At 45.6% G+C, this 16,695-nt stretch overlaps 1 protein-coding gene and 1 non-coding gene across 7 annotated transcripts in view; one reads left to right on the top strand and one right to left on the bottom strand.

Moving 5' to 3' along the window:
- The window catches only part of LOC144147095 (uncharacterized), a 364,907-nt gene that overhangs the window by 219,493 nt on the left and 128,719 nt on the right, over positions 1 to 16,695 (top strand). The window lies entirely within an intron of this gene.
- On the bottom strand, positions 14,395 to 14,468 carry Trnai-uau (transfer RNA isoleucine (anticodon UAU)). The gene has a single exon. It is a non-coding gene; the product is annotated as a tRNA-Ile (tRNA).

The raw sequence follows: 16,695 nt of genomic DNA on the forward strand, positions 1-16,695 counted from the left end.
CACAGCATTCCAATGGTCACTGACATTACGGAAATAGTTTACAGGAAGCGGTCGCAGCCGCACACATGCTTCAGTGACGCCAACCATACAAACAAATAGGAAGGCTCGTTAAGAGTGTAGGTACGATCTCCGCACCGTGGCTCAAAACATGCAAGGTTCCGCCGACCGGCAGGACGGGCGAGCGGCATTCATCATACTTAGGTCTATTCTTCTGCTCTGCACGGACAGTCGAAGGGGTCATCCCTGACAATGAACCCTGGGAAGGGCGCTTAACTAATCCTCTACCAGCACGCGGGAGTTGCTCGGGTCCTTTGTTGGAGTAAACGACGGCGGTCGCCTCGAGGCGGTTTGTAGTATATGCCGCGTGTGCGGAAACTCCAGAAAGGAAATAAATAAAATAAGAATAGCTTGATTACTTGTTAAAACAAAACAGAGACTTACAATTTAGATAGGGGATAATTCTGCAGCCAGATTTTCAACAGCATGTATAGGCGACATAATGCCCGGGCTAACATTTATTCCTGCCTTTACGGTATTGAATTTGTGGATAATGTAAGATTCACGTTGTTCGTATTCTCTTGTAATAGAAAATCCACTCTGTAAAAGTGTAACCTTGATAGAATCAGACGGGTGGTTTTCGGAGTTAATATGTCGGGATAAGGGTAGATCCGGGAGTGAACGAACATGTGCGCGATGGTTGTTGAAGCGCATGCCGAATGCCGTGTCCGTCTGGCCAATGTTTTGAATGCCACAAACACTGCACTCCAGAAGGTACACGATATTAGAAGAGTCGCAGTCGAGGGTCGCGTGAATTAGATGTTTGAAATTGGATTTGGTGCTTTCTGCCACCGTGGTTGTCTGCATGTGTTTACATACGCGGCACCGTGCCTTTCCGCATGGTTGACACCCACCTTTGGGTGTCCTCTCAGTTTGGCGTGTACAAGGTAATCTTTAATATTTTTGGGGCACTTGTATACGACACGATGAGGGGAGGGAAAGATTTTCGAAAGCCATTCACTCTGTTGTAGCATGTTGAAATGCTTTTTCAAGATTTTGTTTATGTTCGGGGAATTGCCTCCGAACGTCAGAACCAGGTTGCCTCTCCCTTTCTGGTTTTTATTTATTTATTTATTTAGAAATACTGCAGGCAGCATCGCTGCCCAAGCAGGAGAGGGTTACAAAAGGTGATTATACAATGCATGTTCAGATGCACCAACACTTGTACATTCCACAATCGAGAGGGGCAAACAGTTCCATTGTTCTATGGTGTTAGGAAAAAAAGACTTCTGAAATATTTTAGTGCGGGCGACGTACGGGCGTATGATCTTGCTGTGATTGATCCTCGATGACCTTTGTGGTGCGGGAAGCAGATAATCTTCGTGTAACAGGCCGGTTTTATTGCCGTACAGTAGATAAAGAAATTTGAGGCGCGCGACCTGGCGGCAGAGTTGAAGTGACGGCAAGGCGATTTTCTTTATCATATTTGTTACTGATGACGATGTTCTGTAGTCGGACAAAATGAACCGTGCAGCAAGACGCTGGATACGTTCAATCTCTGTAATATTCTTGGCATGAAACGGATCCCAAATCATGGTGCAGCAACTCTTGGCGATCAAGGTTGCCGCTTTGCAAATAGCGTCGTTGACTATGGGGGGTGGGTATTGTTGCTTCGCGAGTACATTGCGCAAGTTTTCTGCGTTTGCCTCGAAGTCCTCGGTGCGGGAACAAATTCTCCTAAATCGGTGGGCCTGCGAGTATGGGATACTCGTTTTGCAGTGGCGCGGATGACAACTGTCAAAGTGCAGATCCTGCTGCCTATCGGTTGGTTTTTTGTACACGGTAGTGATCAATTCTCCTTTGTCTGTATTTATATGCACGTCGAGGAAATTGCTTTTCGTGGTTGAATAGGTATAAGTGAATGCAATGCTTGTATGGGCCTTGTTAAAACACTCGATGAAGTCAATTAACTTCTCCTCCGTACCGGTCCAAATAAGGAATACATCGTCCAGAAAGCGTTTGTAAAAAAATGGCCTAATTTCCCGGGTTCATAGAAATTTTGTTTCGAGATCGTTCACGAATATGTTAGCGTAGTTGGGTGCCATTCGAGTGCCCATCGCAGTGCCGTTTATTTGAAGGATAATACTAATTGTGGAATTCAAAGCCATTTAACTCCAGCACTAGCTTGGTCAATGTTTTAATAACTTGTGGGCTTGGAGAATCGTGATCCCGATGTATGCTATAGGACTCAACCAGGGCTTCAATCCCATCTCGGTGAGGTATATTTGTGTACAGAGAAGTTACATCTAGAGTTACAAGGAAGGCGCCATCAGGGAATTTTATGTTGTCGATTTCCCGAAGGAAGTGGTTAGTATCACGAAGATACGCCGAATGGGTGGAGGGTATTTTCTTAATCAGGGAGTCTATGTAGCTTGAAATTGGTTCGGGGAGAGTGCCTCTTCCCGAAATTATTGGTCTACCCGGGTTCCCTTCTTGATGAACTTTAGGCAGCATGTAAAACCTTCCTGGCGTTGCGTGTGCTGCGGTAAGTGCTTTACGGAGGTATAGCTCTATTTACCCCAATTTTACAAGATTATTTAGTGTTGTTATTATTTCCTCATGTTGAAAAGTTCGATCTGCGTCAAGTTTTTGGTAGAAAAATTTGTTATTTACCTGACGGTGGCCTTCTTGAATGTAGTCTGGTTTACTAAGTATTACAATCCCTCCCCCTTTATGGGCCGGTTTTATGACAATGTCTGTTCGATCACTCAGTGCTTTAGTGCTTCGCGCTCCTCTCTAGAAAGATTCTGGGCCCCTGGTTGGCGAGCGTTATACGTTCGCAGGACGTCTCTTTGAACGGCCTCAATGTACGAGTCCAAGTGTTTTTCCCGCTCCGATTTCGGTGTCGACTGTCGCCCTACATTGAGGGAGGTTGGGGCAGTGCGCTCTTTCGCTGGCTCATCGAAACAATATTCTTCAAGGCGCAAATTCCGTGAAAAATTGTCCAGATCTTTTAGCAAGCCAAACTTATTGTATCGGCCGGTACTTGGGCAAAATGTCAGCCCGCGCGAGATTAGCGACCGCTCATGAATAGTAAGATGCACTCCGGAGAGGTTAATTATGTTTTTATCCATGACCTTTTGAGTTTTTGGAATTTATTTCGACTTGCAGGGCCGAATTGGGTGTAATTTTAGGATTCCCACTGTCCGCATGGTAAAGAGCTGAATTGATGTGAGAGAACTCGTTCGAGTATAAAACTTTATCCCTTGACAATTTTTTAATTTTAATTCTGATTATTTCATCTGTCTTCTTTTTCTCGAAAAGTTCTAGTTCGCTGGCCTCCGGCGCAGAAAGGACAATATTATTCCTAGCACGAAGCTCCTCCGCCCTCAGAGACGCGAGTGTATTATCACAATCATCCACTACTATTTTAGTCAGCTGAAGTGATGCGGATTTAAGAATGTCATTCCAATTTTGTGTTTCACGTTTGTTAAAGGTATGCATCGATGGTGTTAATGATAGAAGAAGGCCCCGGGGGGCGATCCCAGCCTTTAGATATATTTTGAGTGTACGAACATGTAGGTCATGGCGCACCGGCTTGTAAATTGTTTTCCTTATCTTAAAAAAATTAGGCGTCAGCAGCTGATCACGCGTGTCATCTGAGGATGAGGAGGTCGGAACATTTTGCGCGGGCAGGATGTCAATTCCTGTAAATGCGACGTGCAGAGCCACAGTGTTTTCGGAGATCGTACGTTTTGACGGTGGGGGTGGCAGGGCTTTTCTCGTTTTCTGGACTGGATTCTAGCATCTCGCAGTCTCTCGCGCTTGGCTGGGGGTCAGATGGTTGTGGCCTCAATATGGGACCCAGCCCACGAATTTCTAGTTACAGGGGTAGACACAGTCCAGAACCGCTCGGCTCGTTCCATACTGTCTAACTATCATCGCACTGCTAGTGTGTCTTTTATGAAATCAACATTGTTTCTGCCTACCCTGTCATTGCGCGGCAAGATGCTTCATTTATCTTTGTTTCGCAAAATTTATTTCCACGTGCATCTTCACAATTTTCTTTAATCAGCCCCGTCTTACATATCATGCCGCGTCGATCATCGCTACAAAGTTGCGCCGTTCTCCTGCAAAACAAACGCATTTTATCATTCATTTTTACCCTGCACTGTGAGTGAATTGAATCACCTTCCCGAACCACTAGTGTCGATACATTATAACAAGCTATTCAATGCTGCCCTACTTGCGCATTTTTCTGATGTTTCATAGGTCTGGATTTCATGTTTAGGACGGTAATATTTTCTTGATTGTTTTGGACATGGTCTTATGTCCGCATCATATGCCGTATTACTTGTTTATTGTACAATTTTTCCCCACTCCCCTCTGTAATGCCCTCAGTGACGTTGAGGGTATTTAAAAATAAATAAATAAATAAAGGGCTGCTTCGAATCTTCCTATTTCGAACTTCGGATTTTGGATATATATATATATATATATATATATATAGGAAGATACGCGATGAGGGACTCGGTAAGGACACAAATCAAGGTTGCAGCCAGTGCTATTCGGCTTTTTCGAAATATTTAATACTGCCGAAGGACGTGTGTTTGTCATGTTTGTGTGTTACAGTGATAAATAAGCGAACATAGAAGTCTAAAAAAAATCCGCCGTTTTTTTCCGGAAGCGGGAATCGAACCCACAACTCCGCATAACGCGTGCAGTGCAGCGGTGGCGGCATAACCCTTGCGTGCAGCGGCGGCGTATGATGTGAGGACTGTCTGTCTGTATGCGGTGTGCTTCGGCAGTGGTCTGGCCTAATGTTGTGGAAAAGGAGTCGAAAGATAAACGGTCCTTGTCCAGTAAGGCCAATAAGGACTGTGCCTCTGCCTGCGTGACGTCGGGGCTAATGGTGGCGGTCAGCGCTGAAGTAGAAGTGTCCGAAAAAACGGAAGCGGAAGAGCCGACAACGAGCCAATAGGAACACCATCAATGGTCTCTCCCTGATGAGTCGAGGCCACTGTCGTGCCTTCATGCAGCAGTATCAGTTCGGGGCTAGCGTTGGTCACGGGAAGGGTTGCGGACCCATTGCAGAAGCGTATGAGGCACGTAGCTATTACGACTCCTTTAGAGAGTAGGCTGGCACAAGGGACGACTAAAATGTCCCCCTCACTGATTTCCGCCGATCGAACTGTGAGGAGAGCATCCAGTCCTGGAGAAAGAACACAATCAGGAGGCACTATGAGGTTCACTTGAGGCATACTGCAAACAATAGAAACTTGCTTATTGGAGATATCAAGGGTTCGGCTATCACAAGAGATGACGGCTGAGGCTGAAGGGAGAAAGTCCCACCCCAAAATTAGCTAATGAGCACACGACGCCAGCACCGCGCACGGGATATGATGCCGAAGGCCGTCGATAAGTACGCGTACCATGCACTGTCCAGAGGCCTGAATGAAAACATTATTTGCGCCACACAAGGTCGGGCCAGAGCAGGGCGTTTGCACTTTACGAAGTTGAGCACACAAGTCTGCATGTATAACTGAAATACTTGCGCCAGTGTCCACAAGAGCATCAACACAAATACCTTCGACGACGACAGGTAAAAGGTTCGATGGCCGCTTCGGAGGAATTGTACTTTTACCAGGTGTAGCAGATTTCCCTCCAAAAACTGCAGAGGTTAGTTTTCCTGGCGGAGGGCAGCAGCATGAGACGCGGGGCGAAGGGCTGATACCGAGCGGTTACGGAAGGGAGATGGTGAACGGCGTCGCGATGTGCTTGAACTTCCAGGAACGTCCAGTGTGTCCGGGGTCGACGAAAAGGGCCGTAGAGGGGAATGATATGCCCGTTGACGAAAGCCATATGGAGGTCGGTAGGTGTTGCGGTCCGGTATAAGGCCTGCACGTTCTTCTTGCTGATGCCGTCGACAAAATCGGGCAATAAGACCCCTGATACCACAGCAGAAGAAAGTGGGTAGGGGGGGTCGCCAAGGAGCACAGTACTGGCTGTACGGCTCAGGGAGTCATGGAGAAAGGGCAGACAAATGACCCTGAGCAGGCGCCGGATGCTGGAAGACTGGCTGTAGTGGGCTGATCTCGGTGTACTGAGCCACGTGCTGTGGAGCAGCGTGTTCGGTAGAGGGCCCGCTATCCATGAGACGCAGTTCTTCTTTAGCCAGGTCACGCAAAGTGGCACCAGAGGAGAACTGGAGATAACCAGAGAGTCCAGAGGTCTTTTGCGCCTGAAGTTCTTCCCTAATGATACTACGTATTAAAGAGCGCAGCTCCGTGTCGGGTGGAAGGCAGGCTGGTGGGGTATGCTGCTGGATGCGAGCGGACAGCAGCGCATCCAAGCGCTGGCAAATCGTAACTACGTCGCGTACGGTGGTGGGATTCTCAGCGACGAGAGCATTAAAGGCAAATGTGCTAATGCCTTCCAGAAGGTGCCGGACTTTGTCATTTTCCGACATGTCCTCGTTCGCCTTAACTGCCAACTTAACTGCCAACCCAATTTTTTGTCTGATTTCACTGAGCCCCTCATTTGCATTCTGATTCGCTACATGCATAGCGAGGGCCTCTGTTCTGGCAGTCTTGGTGCCATAGGAAGCTTAAGAGGGTTCAAAGCTGGTCGACCACTCTTGACATGTCCTAGACACTCGAGTCGCGGCTCGGGGGTTAAAAAGAAGGTCCCCTTCACCCGGAGTAGTCCGAGTGGCGCTGGATGCCACCACCAAGCACAGGAAACAAAAATACCTTAACATAAATACCCCAGAAAGTGGAAGGGGAAATCGCCCCGCCGGTCCGGTAGTGGTTATCGCACCAGACCGGTATTCTAGATGTCGTGGGTTCGGATCCCACCTGGCGGGCATTTTTTCTCCACTTTCTTTCTTTCTTTCTTTCTTTCCAAATTCTTTATCTGTTTCAATGACCTACCACATCCTACTCTTTGCGTTCCGAGGTTTTCTTGACTGCCAACCCTTATGTTCCGTCTTATTTCACTGAGCCCCTCACTTCCTATTGTGATTCGTTATGTATAAATATATATATATATATATATATATATATATATAGTAAGGAAATGAGGGGCTCGTTGAGGAAAATACAGAAAGATAGGGCAGCAGTCCACAACGCCAAAGGAGGCATAGGGGTGTGGTTAGGCTCTTTTCTTTTTCAGTACGGTTAATGAAGTAAACATTTCTTTTTTTAATATACAGAAGAAAGAAAGGAAGGGTTCGGTCCCCACTCTGGGCGCGTGTTTTTCTTTCTTTCTTTCTTCTGTATATTAAAAAAAGACATGTTTACTTCATTAACCGTAGTGAAAAAGAAAAGAGCCAAACCACACCCCTATGCCTGTTGTAGACTGCTGCCCTATCTTTCTGCATATATATATATATATATATATATATATATATATATATATATATATATATATATATATATATATATATATATATATATATATATATATATATATATATATATATATATATATATATATATATATATATATATATATATATAGCAGAGAAGGAATTCTTGGCTACTGTTTAAATATTCAAAAACTTGGGTGCGACCACTTGGACAACACTAACAAAGACTTTATTTCGACAGTTTCGACCAGTGGCCTGGTCTGCTTTAGTGAAAATTACAAGTGACTGAATATGCTCTGCGATACACACTTCACGAGAGAGGAGAATTTTGCCCTCTACCTCTCTTTCTTGCCAGAAAAGAAACCAAATAAATGATGGCAAACATGTACAATAATCTCAGCGGCACATATACACGTCTCTCCCCAGGCGAGCGGCGATACAAAGCAAGGAGAGGGGAAAAGGAAAACAGGAGAAAAAAGGAGTATAAAGAAGGAGGCAATTAGAAATAGAGAAAGAGGGGAGAAAAGGAGAGGCAGAAGAAAGGGGGGTTCTCAGAAGCAGACACCGACGAATACGAAGGTCGAGCAGCGGAAACTTGAAAGGTAGAGTGAGGGACCGCTCAGCGGCTCAGAATGACGTGACGTGCCGCATTTCGCGTACTGTAGACAGAGAGAGAAAAAGAAAAAAAAGGAAGAAAAACCTCTAGGAGTGAATTATGTTTGAAGAACGTTGTTGCGAATGTAGATAGGCGCCACATGGCCCCCAGTAGCTCACGAATGCCATAGAGGGTCTAAACACACATAGCGAGAGGAGCGGAGGAAACATGAGTACGGAGGCTGCGGCGTCGGGCAAGGTCCGCGCACTCAACATGGTCCGAAGTCGTGTAGTAATCGATAGTCCGAGTCGGCGCGGCGCGCCACGGAGATTTATTGGTGCGGAAGCGCTAGCGGAGCGCCGAAACGTCGCCGGAGGAGTCATTCCCGTGCGGAAACGCCCCCCCCCTAGCATCCCCCCCCCCGTTTTTCCGAAGCTCGTAACCGTGTGGTCGCCAGGCGCGTGTTCTCTATTTTGTTAAAAAGGGCAAAACGGTAATGAGGAGAAAAGTAGGTCTGAACCGCAGATTTATTGCTAACAGCACTCGTTTGGCTCCCTCGCCGCACGCCCCCGCCTCCCCCCCCCCAAAATAATAATAATAATAAAAAAAAAGGTCACGTAAGGTCTCGTAGGCAGCCCAATCTCCCTGCGCTCTCGTTTATACCCTCAGTAAGCGTCCGAAATTTATGTATAAAGAACGATTCTCTCTGTTCCCGCTCGTCAGTATTGCGGAATCCGGAAGGGGCAGCGACAGCTAACTGATAAGACATTCTACCGCAAGCTTGCTGCCGACCCAACAATACAGTTTGAAGCCGAAATTATCGACGCACTCAAGTCATTGCTGGACGATGGGAAAATTACCCACGCAATGTATAAATTAATGGTACCTCATAATTCTAAGCCTGTCAGTTTCTACCTTCTTCCCAAAATACATAAAGAAAATAATCCTGGCCGCCCTATCGTGTCGAGCAATGGAACGGCAACAGAAAAAATTAAGGATATCCCTCCAACGTTCCGCCCATACATAAAAGATACGGGTCACTTCCTCCGCGAGGTTTCGAACCTAGTTGTCCCACCTGGCAGTTTTCTCGTCACCATGGACGTTACGTCGCTCTATACAAACATTCCTCATACTGATGGCATACTGGCCGCGATTTCATCTTACGGTGACTCTAATTTTTGCTTAGATGTCAGCCCTAGCACATTAGAAACCCTCCTCCGCCTCGTCATTGAATACAATCACTTTGAATTCGACAGTGAACACTAACTTGAAATTAACGGCACAGCCATGGGGCCAAAAATGGCACCAACATATGCCAATATCTTCATGGCGTCATTGGAAACGGAATTCATTGGAAAACGCTGCCCTAAACCCGTAATTTACAAGCGCTTTCTGGATGACATCTTCTTCATTTAGGACAACGATGAGGCGAGCCTCACGGAATTCATTTCAGATATCAACTCCCTGCATCCTTCAATAAAACTAACCCATCAGATCTAAACCAAAACCATTAATTTCTTAGATGTCACGCTGCTCCTGGACAGTCGGAACATTTCAACAACATTGTACAGGAAGCCCACTGACCGCCAACAGTATCTCCACTTCTTTAGCAGCCAGCCTCGCCATTGTAAAACAGGCATACCGTATTCACAGGCACACAGGTACCGTAGAATATGCTCCGGGCAGGAGGATTTCGAGAAAAATGCACGTGAACTTAAGACCTCCCTGATTGGCCAAAAATACCCAGAAGGAATAGTTGACGATGCAATTGAGCGCGCTCGCAACTTAGAAAGAGAGGACATTCTAGCTGAAAGCAGAAAAGAAAACCACCCCGAGACTAATTTGGTCCTCACCTACTCTTCCAAAATTCCTAAAGTAAATGACATCTTGAGAAGAAATTTCAATATCATCAAACAGAGCCACCGGTTGTCGGCCATTTTCCAGCAGCCCCCTCGTGTTGTGTACCGACGTGGCAAAAACTTGAGGGACCTCTTAGTCAACGCTAAAACTGAGCCACCTGAGCGAGCTCAAGGCTGCCGACCATGCGGCAAGCCGCGCTGTAAAGTCTGCACCCACATCGCGACGACTAATATTGCCCAGGCCAGCAGGTCAACCTTTAAATATGCTATCAAAGAAAATTTAAATTGCGACACCTCAAACGTAATCTATAAACTTCGTTGCCTGGTTTGTAATCAGGAGTACATTGGACAGACCGAAACGCCCTTCCGCACCAGATTTAACAATCACAAGTCGCATGTAAATGGACTTCCCGGTCTTCCACTGTCCAGGCACCTCCGCCTCCCGGATCACTCCTTCGAAACAACACAAGTAGTGTTAATTCAGTCCGGCTTCCGCAATACTTACGAGCGGGAACAGAGAGAATCGTTCTTTATACATAAATTTCGGACGCTTACTGAGGGTATAAACGAGAGCGCAGGGAGATTGGGCTGCCTACGAGACCTTACGTGAACTTTTTTTTATTTATTATTATTATTTTTGGGGGGGAGAGAGCGGGGGGCGTGCGGCGAGGGAGTCAAACGAGTGCTGTTAGCAATAAATCTGCGGTTCAGACCTACTTTTCTCCTCATTATCGTTTTGCCATTTTTAACAAAATAGAGAACACGCGCCTGGCGACCACACGGTTACGAGCTTCGGAAAAACGAGGGGGGGGGGGGGGTGCTAGGGGGGTGCGTTTCCGCACGGGAATGACTCCTCCGGCGACGTTCCGGCGCTCCGCTAGCGCTTCTGCACCAATAAATCTCCGTGGTGCGCGGCGCCGACTCGGGCTATCGATTACAACACGACTTCGGACCATGTTGGGTGCGCGGACCTTGCCCGACGCCGCAGCCTCCGTACTCATGTTTCCTCCGCTCCTCTCGCTATGTGTGTTTAGACCCTGTATTGGCATTCGTGAGCTACTGGGGGCCATGTGGCGCCTATCTACATTCGCAACAACGTTCTTCAAACATAATTCACTCCTAGGGGTTTTTCTTCCCTTTTTTTTTTCTTCTTCTCTCTCTTTCTACAGTACGCGGAATGCGGCACGTCACGTCATTCTGAGCCGCTGAGCGGTCCCTCACTCTACCTTTCAAGTTTCCGCTGTTCGACCTTCGTATTCATCGGTGCTTGCTTCTGAGAACCCCCTTTCTTCTGCCTCTCCTTTTCTCCCCTCTTTCTCTATTTCTAATTGCCTCCTTCTTTATACTCCTTTTTTCTCCTGTTTTCCTTTTCCCCTCTCCTTGCTTTGTATCGCCGCTCGCCTGGGGAGAGACGTGTATATGTGCCGCTGAGATTATTGTACATGTTTGCTTTCATTTATTTGGTTTCTTTTCTGGCAAGAAAGAGAGGTAGAGGGCAAAATTCCCCTCTCTCGTGAAGTGTGTATCGTAGAGCATATTCAGTCACTTGTAATTTTCCCTGAAGCAGACCAGGCCACTGGTCGAAACTGTCGAAATAAAGTCTTTGTTAGTGTTTTCCAAGTGGTCGCACCCAAGTTTTTGAATATATATATATATATATATATATATATATATATATATATATGTATATATGCATCTCTATGTATATACATCTATATATACATGGTATGGAAAGAAAAACTCACACAGAGCACGAGCAAGAAAAAAAGAGACAGAGGCGCACGAGGAAAACATTCGAGAAGTAAAAGTTTACTGACGTTTAGGAAGAGGACTTCCTTTCGTCAGAGTACAGAATAAGTTGGTTTCAGGTTTATACGTATGGAGAATGTAGCCAGGGCGAGGGAAAGGAAAAGGAAGTGAGACTTTGTACAATGTGGTAGGGTTGGTGGGGAGCGAATACAATGAGAGAGTAAAAAAAGATAACAAGAAAGCATTGTTACGCAGTACCAACATGAGAAATCAGAACAAAAAAAACTAAAAAATCTTTTTACTAAAGTAATTCCTCTTTCCCCTTGTTGCAACAGGTGTAAAAGGCAGGCGTCAAAACAAGATAGGCCCATGCAAACATTTCGCATGGGCATAAAAAGATGTCAAATAAATCGCAGTCACCTGGTACGAACATGAGAAAGAAGGGAAAGAATTATAAATTAGCAAGCTATACTTTTTTCATTGTCCTGTCGAAAGTAGGGGCAAGAGAGTCATCAAAAGAGATATGCCCATGCACGATTATGGCGCACATCTGGCGATACACATCCATTCTAAGAGTCAGAGTGACTTGATTGATACATGAAAGAGTATTATACTTCGCTTCTGGGGGTGGGAGGCAAGGGTAGCGCGCACAAAAGCCATCAGACAGGCTGTTTCGACAGGAAATGAGTGTACAGTCCTATACGAAGAGCCGCAGAAAGCACGTAAAGAAAGTTGTGAAAACAAACCTGACAGAAGGCAGGTGGACGCAAATGACGCACACCTGGAGGTACACATCTGGTCGGCACATGGTACCGGTTCATGGAAGGCCGAGGCGGTCAGCAATGAATATTAGAAAACACAAATACAAAAACCGAAGGGGAGAGGAAAGCAATCGCACACGCTCGCGTGCATCAATTGAATAAAATGTGAGAGTGTCAAAACTAAGAATGGTGCCACAGACCTCTACCCATAAGATAATGTCCAGACTTGCTGGTCCGACTTGGTTTAGTGAAGGCACTGTTGTAAAGAACGCGGTACTAGCACCCAACTATAATCGTTTACTGGTGGTCGCCAACTAATGGAAGAATATTTTCGGGGGAAAAAGATGAACAGTCATAAGACTACCCGGAGAAATGCAGAACCTAGTCATATGAATGAAAAGGAGACAGGGGAAGGAGAAAGCAAAAGCCAAAATTTTAATCGGAGGAAAGAGGTCAGTTTCCCATAACTTTCATTGATGCCAAGTGACGCTGCATTAAACTAATAGATAAGGTAGGACTCACGAACCTCCGCGATCGTGGTGCATTTTAAAAATATATTCAAGAATTGTGGCCTTCATCTGCTCAAAAGAATGACCAGGAGTGTTAACATGCCTTGATAGAGGCAAAGATGGACAGGTTTCTGCATGTGAGCGCTGGTTGTTAAACACCAAACTGAAGGGGATTTCAGTCTGGCCAATGTTTTGTTTGTCGCAGAAGGTGCATTGCAGCAGGTATGCGACGTTGCCGTAGTCAGAGCTGAAGTTCCATTTTACACTAACATAATGGCTTTAAGCCGTTCTGGCGGCTCGCTGTGTGGTTGTCATTGGAGGACATACCTTACACCGTGGCTTGTTACAGGGCATGCAACCAGTAGACTGTGGTCGGCTGATGCGGTTTTTGGTCCGAAAGCAGCCCAAATTTTTGCTCCGTCTATAGACAACGCGTTATAGGTCGGGAAATATTATTTTCATGGGTAAACTTTGAAAAAGGATATTGTGATGTTTTTTTAGTATGAATGTCACTTTCGGGGAAGAGGCCGAATGGGTCAAAACGATGTTTGTTTGGGGATTGGATTTCTAAGCCTTCTTACGAAGTATTGCCTTGCGGTTCAACTGGTTAGCTCGGGAAATCGCGTCGTCGATCACCTTCTCTGGGTATTTTTAGTTCAAGAGCGCTATTTGCAGTTGTATTCTATTGGAATTTAAATCCGCTTGGCTTTTCCACATTCGCCTGAAATGGTGAGATTGGCTATGAGGTTTTGCGGTCCTGGAGTGTCTGACATGGCTGCTGTGGAACTGGAAATAGTGGCGTTTGTCCGTAGGTTTCCTATATAGATTTTTCTGAAGCCTGTCCTGAGAAACTATGACCGTATCATTCAGGAAAGTTATGCTGTGTATAGAGTAGGAATGAGAGAGGGATTTTAGGATGCGCACGGTTACAAGCCTCAATAAAAGTAAAAAGCTCAATTTCACCATGCAGCCATATCATGAATATATCGTCTATATAACTTTTGTAGTACCGTAGCTTCAATTTTGGAGTTGCGAGGAAGTCTGACGCCAGACATCCCATAGAGACTTTCACGTAGTTGGGACCGATTTTAGTTCCCATTGATGTTCCGCTCAGTTGCACGTAATTGACACCCTGAAACTGAAAATTGTTACGCTCAAGGATAACGTGGAGGAAAGTTGCAAGGGTGAGAGAATAGATTGGTTTGTCACCCACCAATTGCTCATACGCACATAATACCGCGGGGTTCCGTCCGCATGCGGAATGTTAGCGTATAGTGACATAACATCAAGGGTAACAAGTAAACAGTTAAGAATGTCAATTTTCATGATGTCCGAGAGAAAATAATTTCTATCCTGAATGAACGATGGAAAGCTGGAGGTAATTTCGCCAATAAGACAGTTGACATAGCGCGAGAGGTTCTCAGTGACAGTACTAATGCTAGAAACAGTGGGTCGACCTGAATCGTTAACTTTATAAATCTGGAGAATCTAGAGACTACATGCGACGTAGCGTAAGGGTATAAGAGAACGAGGGTATAAGGGTATAAGAGAAACACGCCCCCAGAGTGGGGACCGAACCCACGCCTTTCGATTATATGTCGAATGCCTTACAAATTCGGCTATCTGGGCGACTGTGTTCTCCTTCACTTTCTGGGCTATTTATATTTACTAGAAGTGTATCTGACGCTTGAGGGTGGTAGCCAGCGCCACTCTGACTACACGGGGAGAAGGGGACCTTCTTTTTAACCCCCGGGGCTAAAATCGAAAGGCGTGGGTTCGGTCCCCACTCTGGGCGCGTGTTTTTCTTTCCTTCTTTCTTCTGTATAATTAAAAAAATGTTTACTTAATTAACCGTAGTGAAAAAGAAAAGAGACTAACCACACCCCTATGCCTCCTTTGGCGTTGTAGACTGCTGACCTATCTTTCTGTATTTCCTCAACGAGCCCCTCATTTCCTTACTATATTATTCTGCGAAAGCCTAGCGAGGGTCTCGGTTCTGGCCGCCTTGATGCCTAGGTAGCATAAGAGGGCTTCCCGCCAGTAACCCGCTAATGACAGGCTGTAGACGTTCGAGTCACGCCCCGGGGGTTAAAAAGAAGGTCCCCTTCTCCCCGTGTAGTCAGAGTGGCGCTGGCTACCACCCTCAAGCGTCAGATGCACTTCTAGTAAATATAAATAGCCCAGAAAGTGAAGGAGAACACAGTCGCCCAGATAGCCGAATTGGTAAGGCATTGGACATGTAATAGAAAGGCGTGGGTTCGGTCCCCACTCTGGGCGCGTGTTTTTCTTTCTTTCTTTCTTTTGTATAATTAAAAAATTTTTTTACTTAATTAGCCGTAGTGAAAAAGAAGAGACACTAACCACACCCCTATGCCTCCTTTGGCGTTTTAGACTGCTGACCTATCTTTATATATATATATATATATATATATATATATATATATATGTATATATATCGAAAGGCGTGGGTTCGGTCCCCACTCTGGGCGCGTGTTTTTCTTTCTTTCTTTCTCACGTAATTAATAGTAATAAAAAAATAATGTAACATCACTAACGGTAAAAAAAATAGTCTAACCACTCCCCTATGCCTTCTTTGGTGTTGTAGACTTCCGGCGTTTCTTTCTGTATATATATATATATATATAACACAGAAATGAGGGTTGGCAGTCGAGAAAACCTCGGAAAGCAAAGGGGAGGTTGTGGTAGATCATTGAAACAGATTAAGAATTTGGAAAGAAAGAAAGAAAGTGAAGAAAAAATGCCCGCCAGGTGGGATCCGAACCCACGACCTCCAGAATACCGGTCTGGTGCGATTCTGGAGGTCGTGGGTTCGGATCCCACCTGGCGGGCATTTTTTCTTCACTTTCTTTCTTTCTTTCCAAATTCTTAATCTGTTTCAATGATCTACCACATCCTCCCCTTTGCTTTCCGAGGTTTTCTCGACTGCCAACCCTCATTTCTGTGTTATTTTCAACGAGCCCCTCATTTCCTATATATATATATATATATATATATATATATATATATATATATATATAGATATATATATAGCGAATCAGAAAATGGGAAATGAGGGGCTCCGTGAAATAAGACAGAAAAGAAGGGTTGGCAGTCAAAAAAACCTGGGAAAGCAAAGGGGAGGTTGTGGTGGGTGATAGAAAGAGATGAAGAATTTTTTGAGTCAAAAAGAAAGTGGTGAAAAATTGCCCGCCTGGTGGGATCCGAACCCACGACCTCCAGAATACCGGTCTGGTGCGATTCTTGACGGCCAACCCTTATTTTCTGTCTATATATATATATATATATATATATATATATATATATATAGAAATCCCCGCACGGGGCACCTTGAGCAATCTTGGTGACACGGTACTGGCGACACCGCGGACCCCGAGCCCCCACACTGACGCTGTGACCAACCGTGGCAATGAGTCGAAAGGCGGAGGGATAGAAGCCTCTAACGGTGGCCGTCGGAGCCTTGGTCAAGCTACGGCCGATGGGCTCCCTGTCCGTTTAGCGGGTGGGGTGCTCCGGGGCCTCTCTAGTTATTAGGGTAAGGCTAGAGAAGAAAGCACCCCTGTTCCCTGCTCTATACTGTTTCGCATGGTGTTTTCTAAACCCTTTTCTAAACGTGATCGGGCCCCGAAGAGGACCCGCACCGAAGCCATCTTCAAGCCAGTTTAAAACCTTGTGTTCGCAAACCCAGCAAACTACCCACGATTTTTGGTCATGCAATCAGTGGACAAAGAAACCCCAATCACCCCCAAGTCCACGTTCGTGATTGCAAAATTTATCGAAAGTGTTGTCGGAAAAAACTACCAGGCAAAAAAGCTAACCTCTGTTGACATGCTGATTG

Source organism: Haemaphysalis longicornis, unplaced genomic scaffold (assembly GCF_048455015.1).
Source record: "Haemaphysalis longicornis isolate Haplotype H1 unplaced genomic scaffold, Haemaphysalis longicornis Haplotype H1 scaffold_7, whole genome shotgun sequence".
Classification (NCBI taxonomy): domain Eukaryota; kingdom Metazoa; phylum Arthropoda; class Arachnida; order Ixodida; family Ixodidae; genus Haemaphysalis; species Haemaphysalis longicornis.